We start from the raw sequence: 17,973 nt of genomic DNA on the forward strand, positions 1-17,973 counted from the left end.
GAGAGTCTACAATGGAAATTCTGATCTAATTTTAACATAAGCCTTATAATTGAAACACACAAATGGGAACTACAAGGAGAGTTTTATTGTCATGGGGGTTTCCAACAAGGTGCTTTCCCTTGATCATTTTGGGTTCTAAACTGTTCTGGTCTCTAATCATATTTACATACCAACTAAGTCTTCAAATTTAGAAATAATATGTGTAGAGATAAGAAGTGCAGACAAGTAATAGATGCAGATCAAAATATTAACAAATTTTATTCAAGAGTTTTTGACGTAATGATCTTCCACATTTCCATTATATTTGTTTCAAAAGGTAATTATCAATCAGATGGCATAAAACAAAGAGGAGCATCTAACAGCTGCCATGCAATAGCAAAGGCTGAAACACTGAGAATGAAAAACAGCTTGAAAACTTTTGTCAAACCAAATTTCTGAATGTACATTTTTTTAACGTTTTATTTAAATGGTCATGTTTTTGTTAAAAACAAAAATTTCACTAACACTAGGTAAATTTTTAAACTAAAGCTCTACCATTCAATGTTTATTCAAAATTACACAGCATCCCCACTCCTTAAGTGTGCGCTGCACATAATAGCTTCCTTCTAAAGAATACAGTATGGGGACAAGGGGAGGAGTAACTTACCAGCAGAGAAACCAGAACCTCAGCCAGGTGATCAACATCAGTAGTCATAAATCAAGTCAATAGTATGTACCCTCGATGTGATGCAATGGAAATGACATTTTACCTCAGTGGTCTTCCCCCAAAAAACCCATAGCCCTAGACCAGTCATGAGAAAAACACCAGATAAATTCCAATAGAGGGGCATTCTATAAAACACTTAATGAGTACTCTTCAAAACAGTCTGGGTCATCAAAAACAAGGAAAGTCAGCCAAAAGGAGCACTACTAAATGTAACGTGGAATCCTGATGGGATCCTGGAACAGAAAAAGGACATTAGGTAAAAACTATGGAAATCTGAATAAAGTATGGACTTTAGTTAATAATAACCTATCAATATTGGTTCTTTAATTCTAACAAATGTACCATACAATGTAAAACGTTACTAATAGAGGAACTGAGTCCAGATACATGAAAACTTTCTGTACTATCTTTTCAGGTTTTCTGCAAATCTAAAGCTCTTCTTAAAAAAATAAATAAATAAAGTCTACTTCAAAAATTACACAGAAATCATTTCTAGAAAAATGCTAATTAAGGTCCTAGATAAGACTTTTCTAATCACCCACACGTAAAAGCTTAAAGAAAACAGACCCACTAAGCTGTTTTTTCTAGCACTAAAATTAAATCTAGGCTTTAGGGTACTCGGAGGCAAAATAAAGGGAGACCAGAACAACACTACTTTTTCAAACAAACACTGTGATAAGAATGTGAAAGCCCAAAGTCTCATAACCACAGACCTATTTATAAATAAGATAAATAATTTTAAACTAATAAAAATCACAAAAACACTAGTTCAGAAGAGAATTCCTCTAAAGCAGAAAGAATAATCTACAACACTGAATCAGAAGCCCTAAGCAGGAAGTTTACCCCTTCTTCCACCAGCACAGACTTATGTCTCTGAACACACTGACTCCCTGTTTCCTCATTTACATAATGGAAAGTGACAATGGCACGGTGCAATATCCCAAGTTTGCTCAAAAAACAATAGCCTATCATAAGTGACAACATAAAATTCTTACTCTTTCACTTCACTGTAATCTGCTAAACTGAGGCTTTGTTGGTGGGGTATATAGCCATACAAAGAGAATCAACCAAAAGAGAAAGACAGATGGGGCACAAAGGAGGGGACCACAGAAACAGCATTTAACTACTTAGCATTTGCCAGGCCCTCCTCTTCACATCTCTCCCTGCAAAAGTATCCTGATGGTACTCTCATTTCAACTAACACTATTCAGATGATCCTAAAAATTGCCACATTATAATTCACAAAAGTAGGGTTTTAAATGAAGATCAAACATTAGAGATAAAATAAATGAGTATTAGTTCCTGCCCTCACGGAGTCTACTCATAGTCAAGTAGAAGGCAAGACAAGGAAACAAATACCATTTTTGTTGACTCTGGGATGCCATCAATTGGAAGATGCATACTACAAAGATGTCAAGATAAGAATTTTTTAAAATGTGTACCTTGGAATGAAGAAATACTATAGCTTCTGAGTGGTAAGAGCTAGAGTAGGTTTAGCATAAGGTACTAAGGAAGCATAGATGTGAATGCGCTGCCATTTGGCATCGCTACCCTTACAAGCATTGGGGGGAAGGTTCCACAGATTCTTAATCATCTGGGAAAACAGAATTCAAATTTATACATCTTATCAGGAAAAGATTTATTGGCAAAAATGCAAGACACACCTGTAAAGATGCAGAAGATCTTTATTAATAAAATCTTAAAAGCTAATATGAACAAATTTATATCGATAATTCATTAATTTGGGAAACAAAATTCACAGGTACTTACTTCATGCAGGAAAAGAAAACCCTGTCTTTCCAAACTCCTGAAAGCCCTGAGTACAAACCCTCGAAAAATACTTGCTAAATGGATGAATCACTATCCTAATAAATCCTGCATAGATGTTTACTTCTTTTAAAAATACTCAAGTGCCAGCAATGAGATGGCATCTATTCAACTAAGTGCCCTTATATGGGAAGCAAAACCCATCTCTCACAACAAGGCTCCTGAGCCCAGCCAGGTGAGGCTCTACCTTGTCTCCCAGTGCTGTGGTCACTCCAGCTCAGCTGGGCAGTGGAACAGCTGAGACAGAAGAAATGTTTCCTGAGGAAGGCAGAGTGTACTGTAAATAAAGATAACCCAAACACAGACTTTTTTTTTATACTTTCAGTCCTTACTTCGGGGGCTATTCAAAAGTAACTATATAAATCAGACTTTCAGGAAAATTAAGTTTTACATTTCAAACTCCTTCAGAGAAACACGTCTGTACACCCTCAATCACACGTATTGACTTTGCAACAACACATCTACAGAATTTACTATGTGCCAGGCACTAAGTGCTTTACCTATGTTAACTCATTGATGTCTCATAGTTAAGTCCATGAAGTGGGCACTCATATTACCATCTCCATCTTATAGGTGAGGAAAGGGAGACATAAGAGTTTAACCTGCCCAAAGTCACAAAGCTAATAAGCGGTGGAGCAGAGATTGATTCTCACCAATCTGGCTTGATTCTGTGCCCCAAACCACAGCATTACACGAAGAGCCACCTTCAGAAAACAAAATAAATATCATGCCCCCATTTTCTCTAGATTCATGGAGTAAAATGTCCAGATTTTCTCAAATCCTTCTCTCCACAATCCTCACTTAATCCTGATATTTGGCAATAAAGTCAAGTCAGTAAGCAGGCAGTTTTTTCTGGGTATGTGACTGTAACTTGCAGTACAATAAAAAAGACAGAATCTATCCAGGATCCCTCAGTCTTATAAGAGAACAGATAGCAAGTTTACCACACATAATGAAGGATTTATCCTTCTTTCCCTTTAAAATATTCTCAAAAGATTTCATACCCAATACTCAACTGATAAAAGGCCAGGAGCATACCCCAAAGACTTACGGTGGTTGGAATAAGCCGGGCTGAGGAGCATGGCCTGCTGCTCTCCCCACCATGGTTTGTGCCCAACCGCTGATATCGGTATACTCCAAAAAGGGGATGTCACCTCGCAAAAATGTCACTTTGCCTGCTGTGTTCAAGCAGATACTGTGAACTTTGTTCACATCAACTTGCACAAAAACAGACAGCCCTATGTTGTCAGTGAATTAGCAGGTTATTAGATCAGTACTGAGTCTTGGGGTAATGGCAGAGCTGTGGCTTGAATTCCCAGAGTTCAAGGTGGAGAAATTCACCATTCTGGCAACAGTGCTTGCGGAAATATGTGTCACAGAGGTTGCAGGTTTGCACCAACCAAAACCTGGCACCAATGGCACCGTAGAGTGAATACAACCCAAAAGCAATATGCCATCTGTTCTGCCCTAGCTGCCTGGGCCTTGGCAGCACTGGTCATGTCTAAATGTCATCTTACTGAGGAAGACCACAAAGACTACAAAGACGACCAAGGAGGCTGTTTTACCTCTTCAGGAACTTAAGGCCTGGAACGATATCAAACAGGTCTATGCCTCTCAGCAAATGTGAGCTGGCAAGGACAAAACGAGAAACTGTTGTTATATCCAGCACAGGAGACCCTGCATCATCTATAATGAGGACAATGGCATCATGAAGGCCTTCAGAAACGTCCCTGGAGTTACCCTGCTTAATGCAAGCAAGACGAACATTTTGAAACTTGCTCCTGGTGGGCATGTGGGACATTTCTGCATTCAGACCAAAAGTGTTTTCTGAAAGTTACATGAATTGCATGGCATTTGGCATAAAGCTGCTCCCCCAAAGAATAACTACAACTTTCCCATGAACAAGATGATCAACACAGATCTTAAAAGAATCTTGAAAAGCCCAGAGATTCAAAGAGCTCTTCAAGCACCACGCAATTAGATTCATCACAGAGTCCTGAAGAATTCACTGAAAACCTGAGAATCATGCTGAAGCTAGACTCAATATGCAAAGACCATTCTTCACCTGGCCAGGAATCACAATTAAGGCTGTTGGTGTTAAGAAGCAGAAGCAACCTTTGGTGGGGAAAAAGCTGCAGCTACCAAGAAACCAGCTGCTGAAAAGAAGCCAGCAGGAAACAAATCTACTGAAGAAGAAACGAAGCCTGCTGCATAAACTTAAATTTATTCCATGAAGGTCAAATCATTTTGGATAGCTTATATTGAATAAATACCTAATCAAAGAGGCAGTGAGGAAAAAACATAAACTTATGGTGGAGAGAAGCAAATATCATTTTTATTTTTCAAAGTATAAAATAGTCATTTGACCCAAATATGAAAACTTAGAAAATAAACTAGCAAAAAGAACCCAGAATTAGTTCCAGTCTGTGGACACTGTGAGTCTTAGATCTTGACGTTAAGGCACTCACGTAAGCTGTCAACTCAAAAGACAAAAAGAGCTTGATAGAGAAATGATAAAACAAGATCATAAAACTACTAAACAATTCAACCGTAGTTACGTGTTTACAATGAACTAATCATTGTAAAAATGTTTAAAGAACAAGGAATGATACCCTCCCCAAAAAAAGTATGAAGATAAGTTAAATAAAGGTCTTCTTCCTGCATAATTCAATTTGTTTATTTAGTTGTAGCACTGCCCACCCACCACACCCCACAAAAAAAGCCACATTCACTTGAGGTCATTTTACCTCCTGCTATTTCCTTTGCAGTGAGTCTGCAAAGTTGTGATGCATGGTGTTGATCTTATTCATTGAACAGAAAGCAATTGAGTGAAACATACAAGCAACCAAACCTCTGCCACCCTGTGAAACCACAAGAGAGCAAGATCTTTTTTCCCATGTTCTAACAGATCTTTTTAAAGCTGTTTTTCTAAAATAGCAATATACCTAGAATGACTACATGCTTGTCTGGAGTCATGTACTCAGTACCAAAAGCCAGAGGTCAATTGACCCTGAGACTGGAAATTAATCAAGAAAAAAATCTTAAATTAACTTCTTTATTTAAGCAGCTCTCACTTATCTTTTCATTTGGTTAATTTCAATCTATAAACAAAATAATAGCAGTAGACAGTTTTTCCTACAGAAACTTATTAACACAGCTTTTCGGAGTTAAACTTCAGATTGGCCCAGAGATTCACCTTAATCAATTGTTTGTTGCTTTTAGAAAAGGTTATGCAAAAACATTAGCTAAAAATGGTTTAAAACAGCTGGGCATGGTGGATCACACCTGTGATTCCAGTACTTCAAGAGGCTGAAGCAGGATGATTGCTTGAGGCCAAGACTTCACTACCAGCCTGGGCAACACAGTGAGACCCCTATTTCTATAAAATATTAAAAATTTAGCCAGAGGGATGGTATGAGCCTGTAGTCCTAGCTACTCAGAAGGCTGATACAGGAGGATTGTCTGAGCCCACGAGTTTGAGACTGCAGTGAGCTATGATCATGCCACTGCACTCTAGCCTGGACAGCAAAGCAAGACCCTATCTCTAAAAAATATTTAATAACAACAATAATAATGGTTTAAAACAAAAGCACAGGGAAGGAACTTTTCTGAAAGGCATTAAATATACAGTTTATTTTAAATAATTCAAATTTCTTTCATAATTAATTTTTCAAGACTCTGACAACCATAAAGTCATGGAAAGAAGTATGATGTAGAATGTGGGAAAACTATGAAAACCTGAGTTAATCTTAATAGTAACTTAACCAACATAATGATAAAAGATAAACTGATTGCAAACAAGTAAATGCATATCAATACTTTTCAACCTTTGGGCAATGTCCATAGCATTCCTCCCTTCACTAATATGACTGAAAACAAATTATAGGTGTTCTCAATAAATTTCCCTTGGTGAAATCGTGGCAGGACAGGGCAAGGAACTCTACAAGGATGGCACTTAAAGTCCACATTCTTTATACTTACACCTTATTTTTTCTTTTGAATTCAAGCATTAACAATTTTCAACTTTTATTATTCTTTTTAAAAAATATTTTGCATGACATTTCACAATTCAGGTTGAAATCTGAGACTGCCTCTCATTTCATAATAGGTAAAAAGTGTTGGTCTTTCGATTGCGAAGACTGAATGTCCTGTGGCAAAGTTTACACACAAACTGTCTCTCAAATTGATTGCTGAAAGGGGTGGGGCATGGTAAAAAAAAAAAAAAAAGGTTCTGATTCCTGGGACCCAAATGGAACAGTTTCTCTGTGGCCAGAGTTGGGTTTTCACACAAGCCTGTGGGGTTGTTAGGCTTCAGCAGCTGGATCTTGGGCTATAGTTACATTTTAAAGAATGATCAAAACATGGGGTAGGGGCTGGAGTCTAAATCTGCTGTTATTTCTGCCACACCTCGTGTTTGGTTAGTGCCTATTTGTTTGACCATCCAGGACCAACTGGGATTGGAGAGAGCAGGAAACTGTTTACCTATTAGGACCACCTTAGCCTACTTATGATCACTTTTATCCAGGTTAAAGGGATCCTTCTTAATAAGCAAAATCTCAGATTTAGCTCCCTTTCCACTCTCCCCATCTTGTTACTGGTCCAAAGTTTAATCTCTACTAAATGAAAATCTGACCCATTCCTAAGGTTCTGCCTTTCCTGTATTTTCTTATCATTAAGAGCTCACCCTGGTTTGCAGCAAATGGGGTGAAGAACACATCTGGAAATGTCTTATGTTTGTTTTGAACTCCACGATGCATTAAAAAAGTATGTTTAATCCAGATCTAGTTATTAACAGCTTCTGGTATCATTCCTTGTACTACAAGCATATTCTGGCAATGATTAGTTCATTATAATTACTACAATTGAACTTTATTTAGTAGTTTAAGTAGTTTTACTTACCTAGCTATAATAAATGTATTGACTATATACTTACTATATAACAGTTACTCTGCTAGACACTGTGTATAGAAAATCAAAACAACAACAAAAGTGTTTGCCCCAAGAGATCACGTCTAACTGGAAAGACAAATATATCCAACCAAATGAGTTGATAACTACTGTCAAGAAATATCAAATGCTAACTGAACATATTCCATCTAGGAAGAAGTAGCTAGCAACCATTTCCTCGTTCTCTTTCTTGATGCTTAATTTTTGTTCTCTCTTCCTATGTTACACTTCTCACAAATAACAATTTTTCCAATTTTTTTACCTAAGAAAACCTTAATCATCCCTCAAATAATCTCCTTGTAACATATATCTTATTGGCTGAACACCAACAATGTGATCTATGTATCTCTATGTTAAAGTATTCACAATCTAATTTATCTTGAACTTTTTACTAGGGAAGTATATAATATCCATTGTTAAAAATTTTTATCAGCCACACCAACCATAACCCAGGATTAAGTACTAAAAAGAGAAACAGATCCTTATTTAAGCAGATAATTTAAAGAGAGAGAGGAAAAGAGAGAGAAATGGAATCACAAATGAGTGAGCGAGCAGAGCAATAAGAGGCTATCAAAAACAACTATTAAGATCTTAAAAGGAAGCCTGTATGCGGTGGTTCACTTTGAGAGGCCTAGGTGGGAGGATGGCTTGAGTCCAAGAGTTTGAGACCAGCCTATGCAACATTGGGAGACCTTGTCTCTCTAAAAACAAAAAAATTAGCTAGGTGCAGTGGCACTGCTTCTATAGTCCCAACTACTCAGGAGGCTGAGGCAGGAAGATCTCTTGAGCCCAGAGTTGGAAGCTACAGTGAGCTATCATCACGCCACTATACTCCAGCATGGTCAGGGCCACAAAGCAAGACCCTATCTCTTAAAAAAAAAATCGTAAAAGGAAACAAATGGAACTTGCAGAAATAAAAATATATTCTGATGGTAAAAATTCAATGCACGGACTAAAAAGCAGATCTCTATAGACACTGCTGAAGAGAACTAAAGGATAGATTGTAGTGAACATAACTACAGCTACAGGAGAAATTTAAAGGTAAATATTAATACCATGAAAAACTTTTATGCAACAAATGTGAAACAGATAAAATAGACAAATGTATATAAAAATACAAACTATCGAAATTGATTCAAGAAAAGTAAGAAAGCCTGAATAGTACCTATGACCAATAACGAAGGAAAAAAATACAAAACAAAAAACTTTATACCCCACCCCTCAACACACACACAACGACCAAGTCCAGAAGTTGCAAAATCAAGTTCCACCAAACCTTTAGGAAACAGGCAGTATCACACAAATTCTTCCACAGAATAAAAAAGGAGGAAATACTCCCCCAACTCATTTTACCACTATAGTCTGAGGCCAGTATAATCTAGATACCAAAACCGAAGACATTATGAAAAATGAAAATTATAGGCCAATTTCATTAACAAACAGATGAAAACAAAGCCCATACACAAAACATTAGCAAACAGAATCCAGTAATACATAAACGACAGTATAAATGACCAGTGTGTCCCAGGAATCCAAGAATAGGATACATACTCTTTTTGTGCAAATATAACTCACTACATGAACACATTAAAGAAAAACAATTTGAACATAAATGATATAGGAAAAACATGAAGAAATATCGTTTGTCTTAAAAATTCATAGCAAGTCGGACTAGAAGGAAATCAAAAACCTACGGCAAATAATTTTTTTTACAATGGAACTCTTTAAAATCAAGGACAAGGATGTCCACTATTGCTAAGTTTATTCAATGTTCTGCTGGAGGTCCTAGTTATTAATAATAAGGAAAGAAAATGGTATAAGAATAGAAAAGAATTATTTGATATGGTTATCTACATGGAAAACTCAACAGAACATACAGAATCATTGGAATTAGAGTTCAGCAAGGTGTTTGGATAGATAAGTCTACATACATCACCACCACCACCCCCCAAAAAACCAATACCACCTTCTGTATATAAACCATTAGAAAGCTTAAGTCAAATAAAAAATACCATTTATAACAGCAACAGCAAATATATGGTAACTTGAACTAACTCTAATAAAATATATTCCAGACCTTTATAGCATGAAATAAGGCTTTAAATAAAGGCAAAAAATGGAAAATGTATATGAATATAAAAAGCATTCTATGTTTATGGAATAGCTTACTGCAGCTAAGTCAAAATGTCAATTTTCCCTTAACTGATCCAATTTAAAATTTTTAAAAAGCTACTGGGTTTTTCACAGAACTTGACAAGCTGATCCTAAAATTCATAAGCACAATGGCAGCCAAGAAATTCTTTACATGTATAAGCTCCATGAAAATTTTTTTGGTTTTATTCAATGCTATTTTCCCAGTACCTCAAAAGTTCCTGACGCGTAGCAGTTGTCCAATACATGTGTTGAATGAAATTCTTCTTGAACAAACACGGCAGGGGGGCTTGCCCTACCATTTATGAAATTTAGAGTGGAAGTGACACAAGAATAGGCAAGAAAGACTAATGGAACAAAACAGAAGGCCTAGAAATAAATCCACAGATATGAAATTTGATAGAGGCAGAAGAGCAGATCATAGGGAAAAGATAGACCACCACTCCATACACCATGCTTGGAAACTGCTTAGGCATGTGGAAAAAAGCAAAATTAAGGGGAGGGATTATTAAGGGTCCATAAATCTATAACTACAGCCTGCACTATCTCTAGAACCTCCCTAGAAAAGCCTCACAAGTTTTGATTTTCTAAATATGTTTAGATGCTATTCTAATTGAGAAAACATATAGCACTTTACCTGGAACAGTCAGTAATGCTTAATACTGTAAATGCTTACTAAATATTGGTTATTATTATATCTGTGCCCTAAAACTCACCTGAATGTGAAGCCTTGCTTCATCAGTTCCTACCTTTGTAACCTTAGAGAAGTTACTTGAACTCTCCAAGCTTTGTTTTACTACAAAACATGCTTGTAACTAACACCTTAGCAAGGGTAACTGCTGGTGGGTTTTTTTTTTTAATTCTTTTAGTGTCCTATGTAGTATTTAGGATGGCGTTAAGTTTGTAGATTAACTTCTAAAACTGACACAGTTTAGAACTTGAATCTTCAAATCCAAGAATAAATATGCTTTTCTAATTATTTAAGTCTTCTGTGCGAACACTGGTAGCATTTTTAGGTTTCCTAACATACAAGTTACACACTTTCAAACTTTTAGAAGTACTTTTTGTTTGCTGTTAAACAAGAAGTGTCTTCTTCCATTGTATCTTGTGTTTGGCTTGTAAAACCTGTAATTTTTGCATAAAATACAAGTTCTATTTTACATAAAATATTGTCCAACTGGGGAACAAAGTGGGAGTTGGGGAAGGAGCAGCACTTGATCCCATTTTGAGGAAGCATAGTGTCCGGACTCTCACTAGGCCTCTCTCGACTACTTCCTTGAATTTGAGACTGTCCAGAAATATTACAGAAAAGCATTCAACAAAACATTTACATACATTAGAATCTCTTCAAGAAAATTTCACTTTCTTCCCTTGAATAGCACTAAAAGTGACTTCATCATCCTATCATAAGGAACCCAAAAATAGTAGTAGAGAAGGCTTCAATATAGCATGTATAAATCTGAAAATTTCAGGGTATGTACCTAATACTATAGTTTTGAAAAAAAACAGAAATTGGGACAGCTTAAGACAAGTAACTAAGCTATTATATAGCTTCTAAAATGCTGCTGCTATTGTGTAATGTTTACCATTTTGTGTATTGAATTTCTATGCCAGGAAGTATGCCACTTAGCTATTTTACGTTGACGCCCAAATTTTACTTTAAATAAAAAGTTATCACACATATCTGATTAAACTCAACTACACAAATTGTTGTAACAGAACATCCCAGGTAATATGTGCTTTCCAATGCTAATAAAGTTTTGGAAAAGACTGTAAATATGCAACATAAATTTATTACCAACTTTTACCAATTCTGAAATTTGCTTAGCAAGTAAAAGAACAATTTTACAACAGTACAAGAACAATTTTAAGAGGTCAAAGTTCTATATCTTTATTCCAGTTGACTTGGAAAGAAACTTAGGACAGTTTCCAGTGACAGCAAAATGTCTGTCCACTAAAGTGGGAGGGTGGGCACTGAGCAACAAACCGTTAAAACTCATGTCATATCTTAAATCATTTATAATATTAAACAGAAAATAAACATTGCAAATCTATTAAGAATATTATTTTGCTATTCTGTTCAGCTGTGGAAAACTAGGCAGTCACTTGTTTAAAAACTCAGATGAAGCAGAAATAGCATAAACCAAGTAAGCCAAATTAAATCAAAATAACAGCAGAGTTTTAAAACATAATATGCATGCATGAATTTCACTACAGAAGATATTATAGTTAAAATACCACTGAGTGTACTCAAAGTGGCATGTAAAAATAAAAATAGCTGAAGAAAGGTGGTCAAACCTCAAAACAAGTGCTATAACCACCCCTAAAAATGCAAAATAAAGGAAGTTGTCTTCTTCAGAGTTAAGAGGGAGGGGAAAAAAGTCTTACTACTTACTCTATTACATGGGGGGAGGGGGGATGGAAAGAGGGAAAACAATTCCGTGTTCTTCCTAAGTGTTTAAAGAACAAATACAATTTGCCATTATTTATACTAAAAAAGAAAAGCATTGTTATATTAGCTTCAGAAGCATTTTATCAGTACCCACAAAATTGCCTTTTAATTTGCACTAATAACTAAGTAAACTAAGTCTGCATTGCCTGAGCATACAGGTACACACAAACACCCTCATTACCTAAAAGGGCCCCAGAAGGATATGGGAATTAAAATTTTACTCCAGGAGAATAACTGGTTACCATATTAATCCTGACTTGATTTTATTCAAAAGTCAAATTATCAGTAAAATTGCTACTAGAATTGTGACAATAAAAATTCATGCAACATAATCCAAACAAAATTTCCCCTATTTGGCCAGTCTCTAAATGCTTTAGAGAAAAAGAAAAATGTGCAATACATAATTTTAATGGGTTCCCACCAACTCTTCATAGATTCTTATATACTTGTTACCCAAAACAACTCATTACAGAAAAAATTTCAAGGATGAAAAGGTTTTATTTACTCATTCCCATACAGCAGATACTGAAAACAGATGTTGCCTCTTACAAGTCAATGTAAAATGAAGGACCTAAAACACAGGTCAGACGTAGGAAAGTATGAAGGAAAAAATACAAAGAGGCGAAGCTTAGATCAAATATTACCACGATAAAGTTAAATGGCTCTGTCAGAAAAAGAAAAGTCTGGACAGAATTTTTTTTAATAAAAGCTAACATGGTAGCACTTACAAAACACACAAGGCTATCAATAAAAGGATGAGAAGAAATGTATCAAATATAGTCAAACCAGGAAAACAAGTATAAAAACATCAATATCAAACATGGTAAAATTTATTTGGCAAGAGCTACTTTAAGATTTAAAAATGGCATTATGCAATAACAAAAACAATATTATTTAGGCAACAAAAAGTATAAATCAATACAAAAACTTAGAAACACTAGAGGTTAAAAAAATATATATATGGCATGTAAAATAAAGTATAGTTTAAAGAATACAGGACATTTCCATGACAGATGCCTCCAAAAAAGGAAAAAAAAAAAAAAAAGAATATAGAATACACGTTCACATGTGTATAATTTTGTATCTTAAAGAGGATCCTCAAAATTATAGAAGCTTTAGGCTCCCCTGAACACTTGGATCTGGTTCCTGCACTAAAATAGTAAATATACCTATCCTAATGTCTAAACTTGCGGGCCCAGTGCAGTGCCTCATGCCTGTAATCCCAGCTCCCTGGGAGGCCCAGGTGGGAGGATTACTTGAGCCTAGGAGCTGGAGGTTGCAGTGAGCCATGATTGCACCACTGCACTCTAGCCTGGGTGACAGAGCAAGACCCTGTTTCTAAAAAAAAAAGAAAGAAAGAAATTAAACAAATTTAAAAATAAAACTTGCAAATCTCTAGCCTCACTGATGAAAGTAAAACAGAACAGAAAAGCAGAAATCAAAGACTTAAATTTTAAATATCTAATAAAAATTCAAATGAGGAAAAGAGACATTTTAATTTAGAAAATTAAAAAACAGGATTTCAACAAATATCCAAATGACTAACGCAGCATCACAGATGACATGTGAATGTATTCATCAAAAGAGAAAAACACAACAATGAATTATAAGATTTTAGAAAACAATTAAACCCAAAGGAAAATAGAACAAACTATGGATAAATACAGGATCTATTCATTGTACCACTGACAATTTAAGAGGTGGCTCCTAAGGGTGGGGGTGGAGGGAATACTATACTTAAAAATTTAAATGACTACCACTGAGGAAGGATATTTTAATCATCTCAGATTCCCTGAAAAAGCAGAGGCAGTACACTGACATGTAGTCACACTAAAAAAAGCTTTTTCAGATGATATAAATATTCAAGGAAAAGAGGCTATAACAAAAGATACTTTCAACCACAACTATACAAAAAAATTGAAAAGCTTAATTAAGGCAATGTTTTTACACGAAATTTTAAAAACAAAAACACACATTTACAAATAAAGTTGACATCCCAAGAGTTAGAAAACTAAATCAACAGAAGATGACATGGACATGTCTAATTTATCAACAACAAAAGGAGTAACTGTAATTAATGACAACAGTGGTAAATTCAGATTTTTAAATATAAAATTTTAAAACTCCATTAAACAGTATAACAAGAAAAAAATTTAAACTCGTGAGGAATGTGAAGATTAACATATTATCCAATTCATCCTACAAGCCAAATATGATCTTGATCATAAGCTTCTGTGTACCCAGAAAGCGGAAACAATACAACACCTATACAACTTAATAAAAGAAACAAGAAACTTAGTAACACAAACAACTCAATTTTTAAAACAGATTAAGGATTTGAACAGATACAAAAGAAGCTATACAAATGGCTGATATACACATCAAGATGCTCAGTGTCATTAGTCATTAGGGAAAAGCAAAATTAAAACCACAGTGAGATACGACCACACCCCCACTGCATTGGCTAAAATACCAACTGTTGGTAAGGACCCAGAGTAACTGGAATTTCCATACAACGTTGCTGGGAATGTAAAATGGTAAACACATTTAAGAAACTGCCAAACTCTTTTTCAAAGTTAAACATACACTTACTGTATGACCCAATAACCCATGAATTGGCATTTATCCAAGAGAAATGAAAACGTAAGTTCATACAATGACTTGTACCTCAGTGTTCTGAGCAGCTTTATTCATAGCTCCTAAACACTGGAAATAATCTGAATGGTCCGTCAATAAATAAATTTTGGTATAGCCATACAATGAAATACTACCAAACAAGAAGAAGGAACTACAGAAACAAGTAATATCATGGATGAATCTCAAAACCATTATGCCAAGCAAAACACCACAGACACAAAATAGCACATACTGTATAATTCTATTAAATAAAGTCTGAAAACAGGCAAAACAGAATAAAAGTATAGTGGTTACGCTTGGAGGTTACTGATTGGGAAAGGACAGAGAGACAGACATGTTCTCTATCTTGCTTGTGGTGATGGTTACATAGGTGTATATATTTGTCAAAACCCAAGTAACAATATACTTCAAATGAGTGCACTTTAATGAATGTGCTTATTACTAAATAACAAGCATGTAAACAGGAATGGGAGATGCTTTTACTTGACATACCTTCGTATTGCTTGCATCTTTGCATATATGGTAAAATTTCTGTATTTTTAATGACACTTTCACAAATATTTCACTAAGTTTTTTAATCAATTAAAAACTCACAGGCCAGGCACAGTAGCTCATGCCTTTAATCCTAGCACTCTGGGAGGCCCAGGCAGGAGGATTGCTTGAGGTAGGAGTTGGAGACCAGCCTGAGCAAGAGCGAGACCCCATCTCTACTAGAAATAGGAAAAATTATCCAAGCAACCAAAAATAGAAACAAAAAATTCCATGGTGGCGCATGCGGGCCTGTAGTCCCAGCTACTCAGGTAGGCTAAGGCAGGAAGATTGCTTGAGCCCACCAGCAGTGTGACGTTGCTGTGAGCTAGGCTGACACCATGGCACTCTAGCCCAGGCAACAGAGCGAAATTCTGTCTCAAAAAAAAAAAAAAAAAAAATCACAAACACGCATCATCGGTGCAAAATAGCCAACAAATGGATTCCTTATAAAAGATATGATAAAATCTGATCATAGAAAATAAAAGAACTGCATATCAGATCTTAAGAAAAATGATCTAAGGTTTAAATGACAGAACAAAAAAATTTTTTTTAATTTCAATAGATTTAGTGGGTACAAGCGTTTTTTGTTACATGGATGAATTGTATGACGCTGAAGTCAGGGCTTTTCGTGTACCTGTCACCAGAATAGTGTTCACTGTACCCAACAGGTAGATTTTTATCCCTCATCTCCCTCCCTCATTCTTAGTTTTCAATGTCCGTTACACCACTTTATGACCATATATACCCTTAGGAGAACATGAGGTATTTGCTTTTCCATTCCTGAAATACTTCACTTAGGATAGTCTCCAGTTCCATTCAAGTTGCTTCAAAAGACATTATTTCATTCTTCTTTATGGCTAAGTAGTATTCCATGGGGTGTGTGTGTATGTATGTGCATATATGTGTGTATATACACACACATATACATACACACATTTTCTTTATCTACTCATCAGTTGTTGGGCACTTAGGTTGGTTCCATATCTTTGCAATTGTGAATTATGCTGCAATAAGTGTTCAGGTGCAGGTGTCTTTTTTATAAAATGACTTCTTTTTCTTTGAGTGGATACCTAGCAGTGTGATTATTGGATCAAATGGTGGGTCTACTTTTAGCTCTTTGAGGAATCTCCATATTGTTTTCCATAAAGGTTGTACCAATTTGCACTCCCACCAACAGTGTATAAGTGTTCTCCCGACCCCGTCCCCCCATCCATGTCAACATCTATTGTTTTTTGACTTTTTAATAATTGCTATTCTGACAGGAGTAAGATGGTATCTCATTGTGGTTTTAATTTGCATTTCCCAGATGACTAGTGATGTTGAGCATATTTTCATATGTTGGCAGAAATCTAGATTTGTAGTCTGTGTTTCACCACAGATAAAGAAACTAACTGAAGTAAATATAACTTCTTATATTTACTCAGAGGCTTTTCCAAATAAGCTAACAGATAAATGGCCAAAGACATGAACAAATCATATAAGAAAAAAATGAAACAATAAAAATAAGAATTCACATTTCCCTGGGAATCATAACAATACAAACCAAACAACTTTTATTGTTTTATATCAATTGGCATATTTATTTATAACTTTTTTAAATTATAAAATTAGACCACTGTAGAAAATTTATAAAAGTGTAAAGAAGAATATAACTCAACATTTGAGTCTATTTGTATTTATTCCTATTGGGTTTTTTCCCTATCATTTTAAGGATAAAAAAATAGTACAAGACTTATCATTTTATGTTTTTCTTCATGTAAATCATAGTAGAAACAACTTCCTCTATCATTATATACATTTCTAAAATAATTTTTTATAAGCCGTATTGATCTGCTTTAAGTTCACTAGAGAAATGAACTGTATTTTAACAATTTAACTATTTAAACTTTAGTATATCACTATTATAATTCATGCCATGATAAATATCTTTGTATATAGATATTTGTGATTCTTTCTTCCACAGTAAAAATCCCTGGAGGTGTACTTAAAAGTCAAAGGATAAGGCTTAGCTATTGATTAAGTAACACCAACCTATATTCTGGAAAGCTATACCAATTATATTCTCTTAAGAATAAAAACTGAAGTTTTTTAAATTTTTTTCCTTATTATAGAATATGTTGCATGTTCAGTAAAGAAAATCCAGACACAAAAAAAAAAAAAATTAAAATCATCCATAATTCAACTCTTCATTTGAGCTCTTATTTTCCTATGCATATACAATTAAATCTGTACCATACTGGGAATTCAGTTCTATGATCTACGTTCCCTCCCTACTTTTAATAGGCATTACCTCCTTGCCAAATAGTCTCTTAAAATTAATTTTAATGACATGGACCATTACTTAATCTTCATTACTGACCATATAGGCTATTTCCAAAATTTTGTCATAAGTAACACTGTCACAAAATTTTATTTATAAATCTTTGCACATACAGCAAATTATTTCATCAGAAAATTTACTTGGAAAATAACCACTGGGTCAAAGTTTATGAAATTTAAGACTTAATTCACCTTATTGATCTACAACTTCAAAAGCAGTATGAGTGCCCATTTCCCGTCCCTTTACAGATAACAGGTAACCTTTTATCAATTTTTGTTAACTTGGTAACTTAAAAGTGGTTTCTTGTTTTACTGTTCTTTTTTTGTTGCTATTCAGAAAGACAACAATTTAAAATGTTTTCTGTATTTGTTAATTGCTTGCTCACCTTGTCATTTTCCTTTT

General features: G+C 35.0%; 1 protein-coding gene and 1 pseudogene across 1 annotated transcript in view; one reads left to right on the forward strand and one right to left on the reverse strand.

Moving 5' to 3' along the window:
• Positions 1–17,973, reverse strand: part of RRAS2 (RAS related 2) — a 74,930-nt gene that overhangs the window by 29,833 nt on the left and 27,124 nt on the right. The gene's annotated exons all lie outside the window — the stretch shown is intronic.
• Positions 3,636–4,748, forward strand: LOC123642469 (annotated as a pseudogene).

The sequence above is a fragment of the Lemur catta genome, chromosome 7, assembly GCF_020740605.2.
Source record: "Lemur catta isolate mLemCat1 chromosome 7, mLemCat1.pri, whole genome shotgun sequence".
NCBI lineage: Eukaryota > Metazoa > Chordata > Mammalia > Primates > Lemuridae > Lemur > Lemur catta.